Raw genomic sequence first — 21,196 nt, forward strand, 5'->3', positions numbered from 1 at the left:
TTTATTTCTCCACCTTCCTGACTACCAAGCTCCAAGAGGTTGCACTGGCCGTAGTCTTCATCTAAGGCCCTAATCCCTGTTGCATGGACCTGTTCTACAGAGAAAGCTATAGGGCTTTCTGAGTTTGGGCAACTGTTCACTCCCCTTGTCCCTTCAATTCCAGATGGTAATGACTCCCCATTGTTCCTATCCCCAGGATGCTCCAACATCTCTTGTTAGTTTCCCTTACCCTTAACCATGTTTTTTTAGAGTCCATTCATTAATCTCTTTTCAATATCCCTATTTGAGAGTGTCACATTTCCTGCCATGCCCTGACACTACAATCATATAGTCTAACGACTTGTTGGATGCTTGAATCCCAGTTGTAATGCCTCTTATAAATGGCTAACTTGATTATATGCTTGATGAGGTGTAGCAACCAAGAACTCTTTACTTCCTGAAATAACTTGTTTTCTACTTGGTCTTCTCTACTTCTGTACTTTGTTTTTCCTCCTTTCTCAGGAGATGAGAAGGGAAGCTCTATAATAGCTTCTGTGTAAACTCCCTGATTCGTAATTTTGTAGTTTCTCTCCTGTGGAACACACCCGTTTATAAACACATGCTTAGCCTTCTAGCTCTCATCTCATTACCCTAAAGGGAGAGAAGGAATGGGAATGAATGAAGTTATTGACGTAAGTAATATTAATCTGCCTCTGATCTAAAATCCTCGTGCTTTCTTTCAGGACCCAATAAAAAAAAGTATAGATGTTAAAACCTTATCTCTGTTTTTCTTTTCTATATTCATGTTGATTCAATAAGCTTGCAGAAGGGAACACTTTTTCAGACGACAGCAGTTTTAGTTTCTGATCTTTGCACCTTGAATCTTCATTGTTCTCTCACAGAAATGCCAGCTATATGTAAAATAGACTTTGGTAAATACTATAGTAGATCTCACCAATGTAGAGTATATTACCTTTACACTTCCAATTATTATATAAAGGGATGAGTTTTTAAAAAAGCTAGAGAAGATTAAGGGAACAAAAATAATCATAGTGTTTCTATAATGTGTCATCAAAAAAGGAGAATCAACTCTATAATCATTTTCAGTTGGGGGAAAACGAAGCTTAAGATTCATATTCCAAGAAAAATATATCTGTTTGGCCTTGATCGGGTTATGTCTTCATCCTTGGAGAAGAGAAGATGAGTCACCTTGATCGATATCCAGCCAAGTCATTTGTAAAAGGAAAAGAAGATTTGCTTTAAAAAAATGAGGATGTTATTAACAGATGAAAAGGGTATAGATACTAAGCAGTCAAAAACAATTATAAATAAAAGGTTTTGCAAGTACAGAAAGTAATGAGAGCAAAAGTACAAAGGTAAGGATGAACCTCCTCGTCTCTTTAGAAAATGTAGAAAATGGGTAGTAGTCTAGTAAAAAAGGAGACAGAAGAGTGCAGGGGTGTAAGGAGGTAAATTAAAATGGGATGAGTTTTGCTGTTTGTTGTTATCTTTGCTTTTTGTTAGTTTGTTCTGTTTTGTATTTTTTGCTTGGCAATGACCAGTGAGCTCACTGAGAACAACTACAAAATGTGTTAAAGGCATGAGAGATATACTGTGGCAATTAAAACTAAACCAAAAAAAAAACAAACCAAACCCAGTGCTGTCGAGTCGATTCCGACTCATGGCGACCATATAGGACAGAGTAGAACTGCCCATAGAGTTTCCAAGGAGCACCTGGTGAATTCAAAATGCTAACCCTTTGGTTAGCAGTGGTAGCACTTAACCACTACTCCACCGGGGTTTCTGCAATTAAAACTAGAGGGGCTAAATTCTGGGAGAACCACTGAGATGTGAGCTGACAATCTTCAGCCAATTTTTTCCTAGGGCATTTGCCAATACTTGGTACAAACAAAAGAGTTATAGCCCTGACTTTTCCCAGTCTGGGAAACAAGCTAAAGGGTCTTGTGTGCCACCATCAAGTTGACCAACATTAGCATTATAGGAGTTCCAGAAGGAGAAGAGAGAGAAAAGGGACAGAAAGGATATCTGAAGAAATAATGGCTGAAAGCTTCCTAAATTTGATGAAAGACATGAACCTATACATTGAAGATGGAATCAGCTTATCTTTGATCCCAAAACCTGACAAAGACATTACAAGAACAGAATATTTAGAGACCATTTTCCAAACGTATATGTAAATGTCATAACAAAATAATGGAAAATCAACCCTGCAAAATAAAAAAATAAACAAATGATAAATCAAGTGGAATTTAGTCCAAGAATGGTTGAACACCCAATAATTACTATTTGAAAATGATGAATTAATGGACAGTAGATGTTTTTTAGATGTATAGTCATGTGATAGAGCAAATATAGTAAAATATTAACAATTTAGGATGTAGGTGGCAGGAATATGAGTGTTCCCTGTAAAAGTCTTCAAATATATCTGTTTGAAGTTTTTATCTAAAATTGTTCCAAAAATACAACATTGTAAACAAAATAAGTCAATTATTGAAATTCATTACTATAAGCAGGAAAAGGAAGAGAAGAATATCTCTTCAAATCTTGTAGGAACATTGTAATAGATGCAGAAAAGTCATTTGACAAAACTAAACACCCATTCATGATTAAAAACTGTTATAAAAGTAAGAATAAAAGACAACCTCCTTAAATCTTAATCTGATAAAGAATATCTACCAAGAAAAAAATATATAAAACATCCCATAAAGATATGAGTTATTAAGAGATTTACCTTGAAGACTGAAAACAATACAGCCTCTGCCACCTCTGTTCCACATTTGAACCAAAGTCCTGGCCAATGTCATAATGCAATGAAAAGAAATATAAAGGATCAGAATTTTGAAGGAAGAAGTATTTTTATTTTGCAGACAATGTGACTGTACATATAGAAATCCAAAGTAATCTGGAGGGAAAACTATTAGAATTAATAACTGGCATTAGTAAGGTAACAGAATACACTTGTATTTTATTGTATTAATATACCAGCAATAAACCATGAGAAAAAAAAGTTGATGTATTTTTATTTAAACAGCATCAAAAACTTCAAATTAGATGAAATATGTTCAAGATTTCTATAAACCAAACCACTGAGTAATTTTGATAGTTATTAATAAAGACCTGAATAAATCGAGGGATGTTCATGGATTGAAAGGCATAGTATTATAAAGATGTCTATTCTGCCTGATTGATTCATGTTGTTGTTAGTTGCCATGTAATTGAGTCCTACCCATGGCAACACCGTGCATGCAGGGTAGAAATGCTCCATAGGATTTTCAAGGCTGTGACATTTCAAAAGCAGATCGTCAGGCCTGTATTCCAAGGCACTTCTTAGTGGGTTCAAATCACCAACATTTCAGCTAGTAGTTGAGTGCTTAACTATTTGTGCCACCCAGAGACTACACAGATTCAGTTAAATTTCAATCAAAATCACTGAAAGTATTTTACGTCTCTGGGTGTGTATGTGTGTATGGTAACTGACAAGCTGACTTTACAGTGTATATGTAAAATTTAAAAGGCCACCTGCACCAAAGGCAATCTTGGAAGAAGAAAAACGTTTGAGAACTTACACTACTAGATAGAAAGATTTATGTTAAAACTATGATAATTATTCAGTGTGGTAGTGGTGCAAAGAGTAAAAAATAGACCAATGGAACGGAATAGAGTCCATAAATAAATCAACACATAGAGTCATTTGGTGATTGCATTTGTCATCTCTTCTGCCTTACCCCAAAATATGTAGCTTAAAAAAACACACATTTATTGTCTCACATAGTTGTTATGTGTCAGGAATTTTGGAACAGCTCAGCTGGGTGGTTCTGGCTCAGGATCTATCAGGAGGTTGCAGTTAACCTGCACGGCTGCAGTGTTGGCTTCCAGCTCACTTAGGCAGCTTTTGGTTAAGAGACTTCAGTTCCTCATCACGTGGGTCTCTCCAAAGACTCACGTGGCAGCTGGCTTCCTCCAGAGCGAGTGATATGAAAAAAGAGAGAGTGCACAGGGGAGGAGCCTGAAAACGGAAACCACAGTGTTTCATAGTCTAATCTCAGAAGTGATACACTATTCTGCTGAAAGTTGTTGGTCACCCAAACCAACCCTGATGTGCTAGGAAACTACCCAGGGGCCTGAATACCAGAAAGTGAGAGTCATTGGAGGCCAACCTACAGGCTGCCTATTACAGTGATATTAGTGGCATTGCAGTAAAGTGGGGAAAAAATGGTCTTTACAAAAAATGGTTATGGATCAATTAAATATCCTTATAGAAAAAAAAATAACCTGGATTATATCTCATACAATTTGCAAAAAAAAAAAAAGAGAGAATTATTTGTAAATGGTATAATAATAAAGATTTCAGAAAGAAATACAGGAGAATACCTTTGTAATATTTCATAGAGGACAAATTATTAAACAAGATGCAAAAATTATTAACTATAAATGGAAAAAAGTAAAAGGCTTTGTTCATTATAACCAAACAAACCAACCCATTCCCATCAAGTCGATTCCAACTCAGAACAACCCTATAGGACAGAGTGGAACTGCCCCATAAGGTTTCCAAGGAGTGGCTGGTACATTCAAACTGCCAGCCTTTTGGTTAGCAGTGGAACTTATAAGACACCATCAAGAGAGTGAAATAACAAGCCACATAAAGGAAAAAATATATATATATCTAACAATAGACTCATACGTGAACTCTGAAATGAACTGCTACAAATTATTAAGAAAAAGACGTACAATCAAATAGAAAAAATAAATAAGCAAAAGACTGAACAGTTCTTACACAAGAGAATATTCAAATGGTCAATAAACACGAAATGTGCTGAATTCCATTAGCCATTGTGGATACAAACTAAAATCACATCCAAGACATCACAACCTACCCCAAACAGAATGGCTTAAAAAAAAAAAAAACACACAAATGTAAATGCTTAATTAGACAAATGCATCCAAATGGCGAAAATGAGAAAAGACAATTCTAAACGTAGGTAAGAATATGGATCAATATAAACTCTTATACACTGCTGGTAGGATATGTTGCAACCTCTTCAGAAAACTGATTTGTAGTTGTATGATAATCTTATTTGTTGCTGTTAGATGCCGTCCAGTGGGTTCCCACTCTTAGTGACCCTGTGTACAACAGAACAAAACACTGCCAGGTCCTGCACCACCATCCTAACAATCGTTGTTATGCTAGAGCTCATTGTTGCAGCCACTTTATCAACCCATCTCATTGAGGGTCTTTTTTGCTGACCCTCTACTTTACCAAGCATGATGTCCTTCTCCAGGGACTGATTCTCCTGATAACACATCCAAAGTATACAAGACGAAGTCTCACCATCATTGCTTCTAAGCAGAATTCTGAATGTATTTCTTCCAAGACAGACTCATTTGTTCTTTTGGCAGTATATTCAAGATTCTTCATCAACACCATAATTAAAAGGCATCAATTCTTCTCTGGTCTTCCTTATTCATTGTCCAGCTTTCACATGCATATGAGGTGAGTGAAAACACCATGGCTTGGTTCAGGCACATCTTAATCTTCAAGGTAACATCTTCGCCTTTCAACACTTTAAAGAGGTCTTTTGCAGCTTTTTTTTTTTTTTGCAGCAGCAGATTTGCCCAATGCAATGCATCATTTTATTTCTTGACTGCTGCTCCCATGAGTGTTGATTGTGGATCCGAGTAAAGTAAAACCCTCAACAACTTCTCCGTTTGTCATGATGTTGCTTATTTGTCCAATTGTGGGATTTTTTTGTTTTCTTCATGTTGAGATGTAATTCATACTGAAGGCTGTAGTGTTTTGTCTTCATCAGTAAGTGCTTCTTAACTTTGAGCAAGCAAGGTTGTGTCACCTGCATAATGCAGGTTGTTAATGAGTCTTCCTCCAGTCCTGATGCCGTTCTTCTTCATATAGTCCAGCTTCTCAGATTATTTGCTCAGCATACAGACTGAATAAGTATGGTGAAAAGTTACAATCCTGACGCTCACTTTTCCTGACTTTAAACCACCCAGTATCCTCTCGTTCTGTTCAAACAACTGCCTCTTGGTCTAAGTACAGGGTCTTCATAAGCACAATTAAGTGTTCTGGAATTCCCATTCTTTGCAATGTTATCCATCATTTGTTATTAGCCACACAGTTGAATACCTTTGCATAGTCAATAAAAAACAAGTAAACATCTTTCTGGTATTCTCTGCTTTCAGCCAGGATCCATCTGACATCAGCAATGGTATCCCTGGTTTGACGTCCTCTTCTGAATCCAGCTTGAATTTCTGCCAGTTCTCTCTTGATGTACTGCTGCAGCTGCTTTTGAATGATTTTCAGCAAAATTTTACTTGCAAGTGATATTAATGATATCATTTAATAATTTCTGCATTTGGTTGAATCACCCTTTTTTAGAATAATCATAAATATGGGTCTCTTCCAATTAAAAAAAAATTTTTTTTTTTTTCCAATTGGTTGAGCAGGCAGGTGTCTTCCAAATTTTTTTGGCGTAGACAAGTGAGTGCTTCCATTGCTACATCCTTTTGTTGAAACATCTCAATTGGTATTCTGTCAGTTCCTAGAGTTTTGTTTTTCACCAATGCCTTCTGTGAAGCTTGGCCCTGTTCCTTCAGTACCATCAGTTCCTGATCATATGCTACCTCCTGAAATGGTTGAACGTCCACCAATTCTTTTTGGTATAGTGACTTTGTATTCTTCCATCTTTTTTTAATGCTTCCTGTGTCATTTAATATTTTCTCCACAGAATTCTTCAACATTGCAACTCGAGGTTTGAATGTTTTATTCAGTTTGTTCTCTTGAAAAATGCTGAGCGTGTTCTTCCCTTTTGGTTTTCTAACTCCAGGTCTTTGCACATCTCGTCATAATACTTTACTTTGTCTACTCGAGCTGCCCTTTGAACTCTTCTGTTCAGCTCTTTTACTTCATCATTTCTTCCTTTCACTTTAGTTACTCGGCATTCAAGAGCAAGTTTCAGAGTTGCTTCTGACATCCATTTTGGTCTTTGCTTTCTTTCTTGTCTTTTAATGATCTCTTGCTTTCTTCACATATGATGTCCTTGATGTCATTCCACAACTCATCTGATCTTTGTCACTAGTGTCCCATACATCCAATATAATCTTGATATGGTCTCTAAATTCAGGAGGGATATACTCAAGATCATACTTTGGCCCTTGTGGACTTGTTCTAATTTTGTTCAGCTTCAACTTGAGCTTGCATAGGAACAATTGATGGTCTGTTCCACAGTCAGGCCCTGGCCTTGTTCTGACTGATGATATTGAACTTTTCCATCATCTCTTTCTACAGTCAGTTTGATTCCTGTGTATTCCACCTGGCGAGGTCCACATGTGTAGTCACTGTTTGTTATTGGAAAAATGTATTTGCAATGAAGACTTCTTTGGTCTTGCAAAATTCTATCATGTGATCTCTAGCATTGTTTCTATCACCAAGCCATATCTAACCAACAGAAATGCATATATATGGTAACCAAAAGACAAATATATAAATGTCCTTAGCAGCATTATTCTTAATAACCAAAAGTTCAAACAACCCAAATGCCTGTCATTATACCATTGCCATCAAGTTGATTCTGACTCATAGCAGCTATATGGAACAGAATGGAACTGCCTCATAGGATTTCCAACGAGGAACTGGTGGATTAAAATTGCCAATCTTTTGGTTAGCAGCCGAATTCTTAACCACTCTCCCCCATCATTATAGAATGGATAAAAACATTGTGGTATATTCTTGCAAAAGACTCTATAGCCCAATGAAACTCTAAGCATTTCAGTTAGGCTCATCTGTGTTTAAAGGCTGCACCCATATGAAAATTGATCATGTTTCTTCCATTTGTATTAAAGATCCTTTGTATTAATATTTTCACTTGCTACAGTGATATAGAATTGTATTTAAATTCCATTAATTAGCAAATGGTTATTTTTCCTAAAAGAATTAAATGTTTTAACTAATTAAGTTACTATTTTACTAATCATACCTAGTTATAATTTTAGCACCAAAATATCCTTTTATGTCTTCACATTTACATAATCTTCTTAAGGTATGGGAGCCTCGGTAGCACACTGCTTGAGAGCTATGGCGGCTGACCATGAGGTTGACAGTTTGAATCCACCAGCCGCTCCTTAGAAACTCTATGGGGCAGTTCTACTCTGTCCTTTAGGGTTACTATGAATAGGAATTGACTCAACAGCAATGGTTTTTTTTTTTTTTTGGTTCTTAAAGTATGAATCTTATGTGAAAGTATTAGACGTGTTTTTGTTTCAAAGTTTGTTGGTAAAAGTGATTGCTAATAAAAGTTTGTGGTTGGTCTTTTATTTTTTTAATTCCAAAAAGTATACTTCTATACTTTGTGAAATTATTATATAGTGCTTAGTTTTATACAGTTAGTATGAAATTTTTTGCTATCTATATCTTTAGTCAATGCATTTTTATTATCTTCTAAGAAATCCAATACTTGCTTATTATCTTTAAACTCACATTTTAAGCTTCACCAGTGATAGTATTGGACATATCATGATCTCAGTTCTCAAATGATGATTCTCAGCTACTTGAAAAATGAGGTAAAATGTTATAGATTACCCTGAATTTATTCTGGAATACAGATATCACTAAACTTCAGGTTTCTAAGAGACAGCTTGGAGAAATCAAGGTTTACCAGTGAAATATTTTATGATTTTTTGGAAATATGCATACATAGCTTCTCTTTTATAATTTGTCTATTGTTCAGTAATCCAAAGTGAATAATCTCCATGGGTTTGGTTAAACCAGAATTTTTTTGTCACTTATTGATTAAATAATGCATTCATATATTTTCGTATAGTTTTTTTGAGTTTTGTCCATTCTTATTTTCTCCAGTAAATATCATCTCAATTAAAACTTGCTAGGACCAGAAAAAAGCAGCCCTGGTGGTGAAATGGTTAACTGCTCGGCTGCTAACTAAAAGGTTGGTAGGTTCAATACCCACAGGAAAGGTAAGAGTCTCAAAAATTTCAACAAAATTTCCTTTCAACTCATTGGCTCTCATTGTACCACATGTCCATCCCTAAACCAAGTTGCTGAAAATACGAAGCTCTTCCGATTCATAGCAACCCTATACGACAGAGTAGAGCTGCCTCATAGAGTCAAGTTCTACTTAGCTTAGGCTAAAAGCTATACACCTGGAGCTGGGGATGGAAGCAATCTTATCTGAGCCCATAAATTGTGTGTGAAATAAATTTATCTCCCCAAAAGAATGCTGATAATCTGACTCTAAAGGGGAGTAGGGATGGCAGGTGTCATTACACATCAGAGTCCTTCCTTGGCTCGTAACAGAAACCATTTTGATCTAACTTAAATGAAGTGGGGTAATTTTCACTTGGAAACAATGCTGTCACATTGAATTCAACCACAGGAATGCAGTAGGGACTCACAAATGGTTTGTGATTCTCCATCTCTGGTTTCTTATTCACATTTAAAATCCTAATTTTTCTTTTTCTTTTTTGCACACCAGATTTCTCTGATACTCAACCCAGGGACAGATAAGGGCAGAGCCTTAACTCCTGAGAGTTTACATCACTGTTCAAACTTGAATTAGAAACTCTTATTTCCAAATTTAATTTCTTAGGGGAGAGATTTTGACTGACCTACCCTGTGTCAAATGGCTGCCCCTCATTCAGTTAACCATTGTCAAAGGCAAGATTGAGTAAAATAAATATGGCTGCTTCAGGTCTGCCAGTAAAAAGGATAGTTGTTGTTCAGCACCATCCAGTGGATTTTAGATTCATAGCGACTCCATGCGCCAAAGTAGAACTGCCCCATAGGATTTTCTTGGCTGTAATCTTTAAGGGAGCAGATCACCAAGTCTTTTATCCTGCAGAGCCTTGGGTGGGTTCCATGGTCACCCTTTCTACTAGCAACCAAGTGCTCAACTGTTGCACTACCAGGGCTTTTTAAAGGATAATTAGAGGCAATAGTATGAGCTTGGAAGATGAAGCACCTCTGAGCTAAGGTATTCTTAAAGCTGCTTTTAACGAGTTTGAGCCTTGTAGATGTTTAAGCATTAGGGTGGAGGTAACATTTTAAAACCAATAGTAGTTACGCATTATTTATAGCAGTGAAAGTGGATATAAAAAGTATAAGAGGAGAAAGAAGTCAAAGCGGTGGGCCCCTGAGGTGGTGGGAGAGGAGTCTTAGAGGGTGAATAAAAGAGGTCAAATAAAGAAGTAGAGATTTCTAAAATTAACTATTTACAATTTGCCCAGGGCTAACCTTTCTTACATTGGACTCTCTATAAATGAAATACCTTAAATTATAAATCAAGGACGGTTAAAACTATGTATCTTCATACTATCCTGAGATAAATGTGTGAGAAAAGAAAAAAATACATCAAAGATTAGTGAAAACATCTGCCTCCTGTCCCCTAACATTTAAATCAAAGAATTAGGTTTCTGAGTGGTACAACCAATCCCAGCTGTAGGTTGACTTACAGGTGTGGAAGCAATCTATAAGGCAACCCGCGGACCACCAGAAGGAGCTTTCTATATTAAAATCAGTACAGGAATTGCACTCTGCAGCCCACAGTAGTCCGTGCTGATTGCACAGCTCTGGTGGATGGCCTCTAAACCAGTTTTTATTCATAGATCACTACATTTTCCACTAGCAAGAAATACTACTTTCCTGGGAATTCTGTTGGGCAAAGTTGTTTTATGAAAGACTGTCTAACCTTGGAATAGTTTGTAAACACACACACATACACACACACACACAAGTTAATACAAAGATAAGCATCTGAGTAAAGGAATTTATTTTTTGTTTTTTTCTTTTGTGCTTAGTTTTTGTTGTTGTTTTTTGTTTGTTTATATTTTGTTTTGTTTTAAAATGAAGTTTGAACAAGTTGAATAAGTGACCGGGTAGATAAAAAGCAAGCACCTTTAAGTCGATATTTTAATATATAACGGAGTCCCTGGGTGCTGCAAATGGTTAACACATTGGGCTGCTTACCAAGTGGTTGAGTCTACCCAGAGACACCTTGTAAGAAAGGCCTGTCAATCTCCTTCTAAAAAAGCAGCCATTAAAAACCCTATGGAGCACAATTCTACTTTGACACACATGCACTTGCCATGAGTTGGAACTGACTTGTCCACAACTGGTTTTTAATATATAATATGCCAACTTTTCCTTCTCATGAAAAGTAACATTGCAAAATGGTTATAGGCACCCACTCTGGAGCTAGGCTGCCTGGGTCTGTATCCGATATTCAAACAGTGTGGCCCAGGCAAGTTATTTAGCATCTCCCAGATTCAGCATCTTCATCTGTAAAATGGGTATGATTTCACTTTATCTCCCTTTCAAAACCTTACTCTTGTTTTCCAGACAAAATCAATTAAAACTTCTCTTGTATATACTTTCAGAAATGTGTATGGGTTACAAACATAAAAATGTTTTTTATACCAATGGGATAATAATGTACCTTACTTTTTTCACTTAACATTTTTTTCAGTCCATTTGTATCAGTACAATAGAACGCATCCATTTTTTTTAATGAATGTGTATTAATTTGTAGTGAGGATGAATCATGACTTTTTTAAACCTCAGAACAGGAATTGATTTCTTTACAATTTTTTTATTATTTAAAAAGGACGGGAGGAGGAACACTGAATATTCTTGTACTTATATCTCTTGGCAGGTGGGTAAGCATATCTCCGTAATTACTTTTTGGAATTGGTATTGCTGAGTCAAGGGCTAGGAGAGTCAAAATGAAAATCTCACATTCTACTTTGAATTTTCTTGTCTCCTATTTGCTATAAACCAAAGAACCGTATATTCATGTATATTTGAATTATGTATACTATAAAGGAGATCTGGTAGTGTAAAGGTTAAGCGCTTGGCTGCAAAACCAAAGGTTGGAGGTTCAAACTCACCAGTGGCTCCGTGGGAGAAACATGTGGCAGTCTGCTTCCCTAAAATTACAGCCTTGGAAACCCGGTGGGGAAGTTTTACTGTGTCCTGTAGGGTAGCTATGAGTGGGAATAAACTTTTTTTTTTTTTTTAAATAATGTAAAAGTGTCTAAGACTCTGAAAAGCTCTCTTCAGAATAAAATACTTAGAATATGTGTGGATTGCTTTGGTTACTTGGATATTCCTCCCTCCGTTTTCCTGGTCTTATGTGTTCTGTGTTCTTGTAATGAGTGCATTAAGTGTTTTTTGTTCTTGTTGTTGTTTTGTTTGTTTTTTGGTCTAGTTTTTTTTTACAATACTTAGAATAATATTTCATACTTTTTAAATATTATTTAGTTTCATGGATTAACTCAGGCTGGCAACTTTTGAAGAAAAACACAATAAATAAAGGAAAATATATTAAGTTATAGAAGAATTTCAGCAACACGGTGAATATTTGAATTTTGTATTTCTCATCTAAAACGTTTCAAATGCCATATTACAAAAAAGCCTGTTTGCTAAGTGACAAAGCTCACAATACCGTATATGAAAATTCTCTCTCCTGGAAAAGAAATCATAGAGGTTTTCTCTAAGTAAATCGTCCATAAGCCTTTTCTCTCTTCTTTTTTTTGGTCATTAAATTCACTGTCACATTTTATAAGCCTTCATTCTGTCAAGGTGTCCCTTTGCCATTCCACACTGTTTTGTCCATCTCTAAATCTTTGTTTAAGGTTTGCTCCAGTGGCATCCTTTATCTACTGAGATAACCAACTCCTTTTATCTCCGTGCCTCTCAGATGAAGGGCTTAAAAAAAGTGTAGCATGGGGGCAGAAGGGACAGGACTGTCTCATTCTTTAGAGGACTCCAGTTTTTACTTTATTCTGCTTCCTAGGAATGTAAGAAAAAAAAAAGATCCCAGAACATCAGGCTGTGTTTCTCTTTCAGTTCCTTTTCTTCCATTAGCTAAGTGTTTGTATGTATTTCCTGGAGGAAAGGAAAAAAAAAACAAAAAAATGCATAGAAGACCAATGCCTTTGTTTCATAAATTAACTGCAGTTCAAGTATTTCGGATTACCATAGAAGAGTTGTCTGAATCATTTTAGAAATTGTTTGCTGAGTGTACATTTAGGCCTTAATAACAAAATTGAATGATGGATTTGGTATTGTCCTTTCTAAGGTCACAGCATTCTCCTTGGGCTTTCAAGCTTCTTTTTCTTGCCTAGAAATGAAAATTAGAGAATTGCCAAATTTTACTTCATCAAGTTTACTCAAGGTACTGATTATTGTACACTTTATGGTGGAAAAATCTTGGGTTTCCTCTAGATTTCATCTACATATTATAGTTCAAAGGAACACTCTACCAGGAATTTACAAATCTGAGTCTTAGCCGCCCCTTTTATGGCGGGCAGCCAGTGTAATGTAATGATAATTAGTTTTCCTGAGTTTCATTTGCTGCATTTGTATTTACAAGAAGATGTTTTATTATCTCTAAATCTGTATTACTAAAGATTGGACAAACAGCTCACACTGTTTGAAACCCACCTGTACCACTTGTTAAATATTGCATCTATGACAAGAGCCAAACACCAAACCCGTTGCCGTTGAGTCAATTCTAACTCATAGGGGCCCTATAGAACAGAGTAGAACTGCCTCTTAAGGTTTCCAAGAAGCACTTGGTGGAGTCGAACTACCAACCTTTTAGTTAGCAGCTGAACTCTTAACCACTGTACCACAAGAGCTCCCCATCTATGACAAAAGGGGATAGTAAAGTACTTACCTCATAGAGCTGTTGTGGGGATAAAATGAGTATGCTATGTGATAAGCCAGTTGCCAGAGAGTCAAATAGGACTTATGGTGACTCCATGTGTGTCAAAGACGAACTGCACTCCGCAGGGTTTTCAATGGCTGATTTTTTGGATTACATTACCAGTCCTTTGTTCCAAGGCACATTTGGGTGGACTTGAACCCCCAAACTTTCTGTTAGCAGCAAAGCTCATTAAACATTTGCACTACCCAAGGACCCCTGTGTTATGTGATACATGTAATGTTAAATAATATAAAGTGCTAGGCCACTGCCTGACTCATAGTTGGCATTCAATAAATGTTACCTAATATTGTAATTGGAGCCCTTGTGGTACAGTGGTTAAGAACTCAGCTGTTCACCAAAAACGTCAGCAGCTCGAGTCCACCGGCCACTCCTTGGAAACTCTATGGGGCAGTTCTATTCTGTCCTATAGGGTCACTATGAGTCAGAATTGACTTGATGGCAATGGGTTTGGTTTTTTGGTTTTTAATATTATAATTATCAGATTATTCAACTAGCTCTCAGGCTCCTAGCAGTTTAACCTAAAAGAAAAATACTGCCAAATATATATTTCTTATTATTTTGTGGCTGGAAGCATACCAGAATATCAGTAGACCAAACTTTTTTCCTTATCAAATATTGAAAAATTATTTATGCTGATCTTTAAGTAAGAGACAGAGGGGAACAAAATTGCCTGTGTCCTTGTATTAGTTTTCCATCACTGCCATACAAATTCTCACAAATTTAGTGGCTTAGAACAGCAAAAATATATTATCTTACAGTTCTATAGGCCAGAAGTCTGATACAGGTCTGATCAGGCTAAAATCAGGGTGTAGGCAGGGCTAGCCTAGAGGCTCTAGGGAAGAGTTCATTTCCCTGTTGTTTCAGGTTGCTGGCCAAATTTAGTTCCTTGCTGAGTGGTGGCCAGGCTTGTTCACAGCTTCTAGAGGCTGTCTGCTTTGTTTGGCTTGTGTCTCCCTCTCTCCATCTTCAAAGCCAGCAAGAGCAAGTTTCATCCCTCTCATGTGAATAGTTCCTGCCTCTTCCGTCACATCCTTCTGACTCACTTATCTGCCTTCTCTTTCACTTATAAGGACTCGTGGGATTAGATTAGGCCCACCTGATGCTCCAAAGTAACCTCCCATCTCAGGGTCTATAATCTTAATCACATCTACAAACCTCCTTTGCTTTTAGGTAACGTAATTACAAATTCCAGGGATTAAGGCGTGGATATTATTTTGGGGGGCAGGGGGCAAAATTCCACCTACCATAGTCCTCCATTGTTATTAGTTTTGTTGTTTGCTTCTTCCAGTGTCCTTTTTTTTTTTTTTTTTTTGCTAACTCTAGGTCATTGGTTCTGCATCCCAGCTATGAGTTAAACTCAGCTGGGGGCTTTTTAAAAAATAGCAGTGGCCACACTCAACCCCAGGCCAATTATATCACAATTTCTGGAGGTGAGGACATTTGTTTTGCTCTAGATCAAATATCAGGGTGTATTAATTCTACTTCTATTAAAGCATTCCTGATAGAATCTAAAATTATGCAGCCCAGGTATAAATCTGTGTCTTTGAGTGGTACATATTAGAAACACTAGTGCCTCACTACTCAAAGTGTGCCCTGAGCACCAGCAGCATCAGCATCAAATGGGGTTTTTTGTTGTTGTTGTTAGGTGCCATCGAGTCACTTCTGATTCATAGTGACTGTATTACGTACAACAGAATGAAACACAGCCCGGTCCTGTGCCATCCTAACAATTGCTGTTATACCTGAGCCCATCGTTGCACCTACTGTGTCAGTCCATCTTGTTGAGGGTCTCCCTCTTTTTCGCTCACCCTCTACTTTACCAAATATGATGTCATTTTCCAGAGACTGGTCTCTCCTGACAACATGTCCAAAGTATGCAACACGAAGTCTCACCATGCTTGCTTCTAAGGAGCAATCTGGCTGTACTTATTCCAAGACAGATATATTTGTTCTTCTGCAAGTGCATGATCTATTCAACATTCTTCACCATCATCATGATTCAAAGGCATCAATTCTTTTTCAGTCTTCCTTATTCCTTGTCCAGCTTTCAATGCATATGAGGTGATTGAAAACACCATGGCTTGAGTCAGGTGCACTTTAGTCCTTAGAGTGACCCCTTCGTTTTCTGACACTTTAAAGAGACCTTTTGCAACAGATTTGCCCAGAGCAATGTGTCCTTTGATTTCTTGACTGCTGCTTCCACGGCTGTTGATTGTGGATACAAGTAAAACGAAATCCACGACAACTTCAATCTTTTCTCCATTTGTCATGATGTTGGTTGTTGGTCCAGTTGTGAGGGTTTTGTTTTCTTTATGTTGAGGTGTAATCCATACTGAAGGCTATAGTCTTTTATCTTCCTCAGTAAGTGCTTCAAGTCCTCTTAACTTTCAGCAAGCAAGTTGGTGTCATCTGCATATCTTAGGTTCTTAACAAATATTCCTCCAATCCTGATGCCCCATTCTTTTTCATATAGTCTAGCTTCTTGGATTATTTGCTCACCACACAGATTGAATAAGTATGATGAAAGGATACAGCCCTGGTGCACACTTTTCCTGACTTTAAAACACGCGGTATCCCCTTGTTCTGTTGGAATGACTGTCTCTTGGTCCAAGTACAGGTTCTTCATGAGCACAATTAAGTGTTCTGGAATCGCCATACTTTACAACCTTATCCAACATTGGTTATGAAAACTTTGCATAGTCAATAAAAGACAGGTAAACATCTTTCTGGTATTCTCTGCTTTCAGCCAGGATCCATGTGACATCAGCAATGAAATCCCTTCTTCCTTGCCTTCTTCTGAATCCAGCTTGAATTTCTGGCAGTTTCCCATCAGTTTACTGCTGCAATCACTTTTGAATCATCTTCAGCAAAATTTTACTTGTGCGTGATATTAATGATATTGTTGGATAATTTTCCCATTCTGTTGGATCACCTTTCTTTGGGAAATGGGAACAAATATGCATCTCTTCCAGTTGTTTGGCCAGGTAGCTATCTTCCAAATTTCTTCCAGTGCTGCATCCATTTGTTGAAACATCACAGTTGGTACCCCATCAATTCCTGGATCCTTGTTTTTCCCCAATGCTTTCAGTGTAGCTTTGACCTCTTCCTACAGTACCAACAGTTTTTGGTTATACGCTGCCTCCTGAAATGGTTGAACATCAACCAATTTTTTTTTTGGTACCATGACTCTGTGTATTCCTTCCATCTTCTTTGATGCTTCCTGTACTTTTTAATATTTTCCCCATAGAATTTTTCAATATTGCAACTTGAGGCTTGAATTTTTTCTTCAGTTCTTTCAGCTTGAGAAATGCTGAGCATGTTCTTCCTTTTTGGTTTTCTATCTCCAGGTCTTTGCACATGTCATCATAATACTTTGTCTTCTTAAACCACGCTTTGAAATCTTCAGTTCAGCTCTTTTACTTCACCATTTCTTCCTTTCTCTTTAGTTACTCTCCTTTTAGGAGCAATTTTCAGAGTCTCTTCTGACATCCATTTTGATCTTTTCTTCCTTTCCTGTCTTTTTAGTGACCTCTTGCTTTATTCCTGTATAATGTCCTTGATGTCATTCCACCACTGGTCTGGTCTTTAGTCATTAGTGTTCAGTGTGTCAAATCTATTCTTGAGATGGTCTCTAAATTTAGGTGAGATATACTCAAGATTGTACTTTGGCTCTCATGGACTTATTCTAATATTGAACTTGAACTTGCATAAAATCATTTGATGGTCTGTTTCACAGTCGGCCCCTAGCCTTGTTCTAACTGATGCTATTGAGCTTTTCCATTGACTCTTTCCACAGATGCAGTCTATTTGATTCCTGTGTATTCCATCTGCAATGGTCCATGTGTATAGTCACCATTTATGTTGTTGAAAAAAGGTATTTGCAATGAAGAAGTCATTGGTCTCGCAAAATTCTGTTACGCAATCTCCAGTGTTGTTTCTATCACCAAGGGCATATTTTTCAACTACCAATCCTTTTTGTTTCCAGCTTTTGGATTCAAATTGTCAGTAATTATCAATACATCGTGACTGTATGTTTGATCAATTTCAAACTGCAGAAGTTGGTAAAAATCTTCCATTTCTTCATCTTTGGCCTTAGTGATTGGTGCATAAATTTGAATAATAGTCCTATTAACTGGTCTTTCTCATAGGACTATGACGGTGTTGTACTTCAGGATAGATCTTGAAATGTTCGTTTTGACCATGAACGTGATGCCATTCCTCTTCAATTTGTCATCCCAGCATATGACTGATTAAAAATGGGCAATACCATTCCACGGCAGCTCACTAATGTCTAGGATATCAATATTTATGTGTTCCATTTGTTTTTGATGATTTCTAATTTTCCTAGGTTCGTGCTTCGTACATTCCACGTTCGGATTTTTAAAGGATATTTGCAGCTCTTTCTTCTCATTTTGAGACATGCCACAACAGCCAATGAAGGTCCCAAAAGCTTGACCCCTTCCACATTGTTAAGTTCAACTCATTTTGAGGAGGCAGCTCTTTCTTAGTTGTATTTTGAGTGCCTTCCAAACTGAGGGGCTCATCTTCCAGCACTGTATCAGACAATGTTCTGCTGCTATTTGTAAGATTTTCACTGGCTAGTTTTTTTCAGAAGTAGACTGTCAGGTCCTTCTTCTTAGTCTGTCTTAGTCTGGAAGCTCAGCTGAAAACTGTCTACCATGAGTGATCCTGCTGATATCTGAATACCAGTGACATAGCTTCCAGCATCACAGCAACATGCAAGCCCCCACAGTTTGACAAACTCACAAATGTGAGGAGCTTATTAGAAATTTAGAATCTTGGGACCCACATAAGAACTAAATTTTGATTCTGTGTATATGGGACCTGAGATTCTGCATTTCATTCAACTCCTTAGTGGTTACCAATGCTGCTGGTCCACGGACCACACTTTGAATAGCAAGGTTCTAAAGGATTAAAATTATTAATATTACCAATACCAATATTGATCTATGTCAAGTGGGTTTCTTTAGTCACACTAACAGGAAAAGAGCTGAAGCTTCACAAATTAAATTTCCTTTCCCAAACTAAAAGGTGGCAAAACCAAGATGCCAACCTTTATGAGTTGAATTGTGTCTCCCAAAATTATATGCTGAAGCCTAAACCTCTGGCACCTGTGACTGCAACCTTATTTGGAAACAAAGTCTTTAAAGATGGTGTGAGTAAACAAGAGTTCATATTGGAGTAGGGTGGGGCTAATGTGATCTTCATAAAAGAGGAATAAAGATACACAGACACACAGATGATGTGTGTCTGTGTATGGCCATGTAAAGAATACCAAGTTTCGCTGGCTGTTACAGGAAGCTAGGAGAAGCATGGAACAGATTCTTTCACAGAGCCCTCAGAAGGAATCAACTCAACATATACCCTGATTTCAGGCACCTAGCCTCCAGAACTGTACACGCTTTTGTTCTTATAAACCTCCCACTTTGTGGTATTTTGGTACAGCCGCTCTTGGAAACTAAGACACCAACCCAACCACACTGAGCAATCCATCTGTACTCCTTCTACCACAACCTGGTCACTTTCTGCACTGAATGGTAAGCATGTATCTCAGCCTATACTTATGAATTATCACTTCTATCAAAATGAAAAAACTCAAGATGAGATAAGTATGTATAAACCCAAATGCACTACCATAGTGTTGATTCCGACTCATAGCCACCCTATAGGACAGAGAAGAACTGCCCTGTAGGGTTTCCAAGGCTGTAATCTCTATGGAAGGAGACTGCCCCATATTTTCCCACAGAGTGGCTGGTAGGTTCAAACTACTGACCTTTCTGTTAGCAGCCAAGCGCTTTAAACACTATGATACCAGGGCTGCTTTGCGTATGTACAACCTGAGTATTACTTGTTGTTCAGAAGGACGTAATAAGGTTAAATTACCCATTACGGAGACAGAAAAACTAACATTTGGCTAGAAAAACTAAAAAGACTGAATTTTATTTTAGTACCATAGCCATTTTTTTCAGCCAATTTAATGAAAAGTATCAGGAATAGCAAAGGGAAGGACAATTTGGTTGTCAGTTTTTAATTTTTAGCATTCTGTATTCTTTCTATGTGTTTGATCTGAAGTACAGTTTATACAAGAACAAGAAAAAACTTTTTTTTTTTTTTTAACTAACCCCATCTGGAGACTTCCAGCTGAGATTACAATTTTCTAAGGCTGGAGGTAGATATTATCAATTACCAGCTGCTTCTTAGCTAGATAGTTTGAGTAGCTTTTAATGTCTTTAAATGCCAGATGATTGAAGATTAGCACTAATTATATGTAACATATCAAGCTACTGTAGAGCTCTAATGTTAACAGTGACTAGCAGCATTTTTTGAATTAGACCACTATTTAGCACCTCATTAAGTAAGCTTTCCATGTTTTACTAGTAAGTTACAGATTTGACTTCAGTATCATAAAACAGTTAATGGCTTGCAAAAAAAAAAAAAAAAAAAGCATGCCTAAGAACCCTTAAATCTCTCCCCCAAAATTGGTAAATGAAGGAAGAGGCTTAAATATTCACTTGTTATTCTGATGAAAAAAGTTACAAATTTTCTAAGGTGAGATAAAAATAAAAATTAAAACAAGTATTATTTACTACATAGTAGTGTTTGAAATTTGTTTCCCAGTTTAAGCATCATTTTCAAATTTAACTAACCCAGTGAAACCCATCAAATTTAACTAGAAAGGTAAAAAATAAACTTTCAGATTTTGGAAACTACCAGGCCACAAACCTGATCAGAAACAAGACTTACTGCACCCAGCCAGCCACCACAGTCTCCAGATGTCTGGGAGAGGAATTCAGGGGAAGAAAAGAGAGGAGGCAGTTCACCCATCCCATGTTGACAATGCTTTTACTACTGAAGAGAAGGCAACAGAGGAGACTAATTCCCTAATGTGAGACTTTTTTGGATCAAGAAAATAAGGCTGAGACCAATTCTCCTGTTCCTCTTTTCCAGAAGGATCCCGGTGCCAACATTAGATCCTTTGTTATCCAACTCAGATCTGTTCTTCTCCAGAGGGATCCCAGTGCCAGCATTAGATCCTTTGTTATCCAACTCAGATCTGTTCTTCTCCAGAGGGATCCCAGTGCCAGCATTAGATCCTTTGTTATCCAACTCAGATCTGTTCTTCTCCAGAAGGATCCCAGTGCCAGCATTAGATCCTTTGTTATCCAACTCAGATCTGTTCTTCTCCAGAAGGATCCCAGTGCTAACATTAGATCCTTTGTTATCTAACTCAGATCTGTTCTAGGAACAAGGACTTTTGGATATTTACCCAAAGAAAAGAAATAAGAGAGCAGAGTTCCTCTGGCAGGGCAGAATCCTAGGTTACAACAGCTGCATACAGACATCAGCATCACTCTTGTGGGATGCTGAGTGCTCTAGGGATATATGCAAGGACAGATTAACCAGTGAGCATGGTACTCACA

General features: G+C 37.3%; 1 pseudogene; it reads right to left on the reverse strand.

Moving 5' to 3' along the window:
• LOC100671644 (eukaryotic translation initiation factor 3 subunit E-like) overlaps nt 1-21,196 on the reverse strand; it is a 53,579-nt pseudogene that overhangs the window by 16,143 nt on the left and 16,240 nt on the right.

Source organism: Loxodonta africana, chromosome 9 (assembly GCF_030014295.1).
Source record: "Loxodonta africana isolate mLoxAfr1 chromosome 9, mLoxAfr1.hap2, whole genome shotgun sequence".
NCBI classification, from domain to species: domain Eukaryota; kingdom Metazoa; phylum Chordata; class Mammalia; order Proboscidea; family Elephantidae; genus Loxodonta; species Loxodonta africana.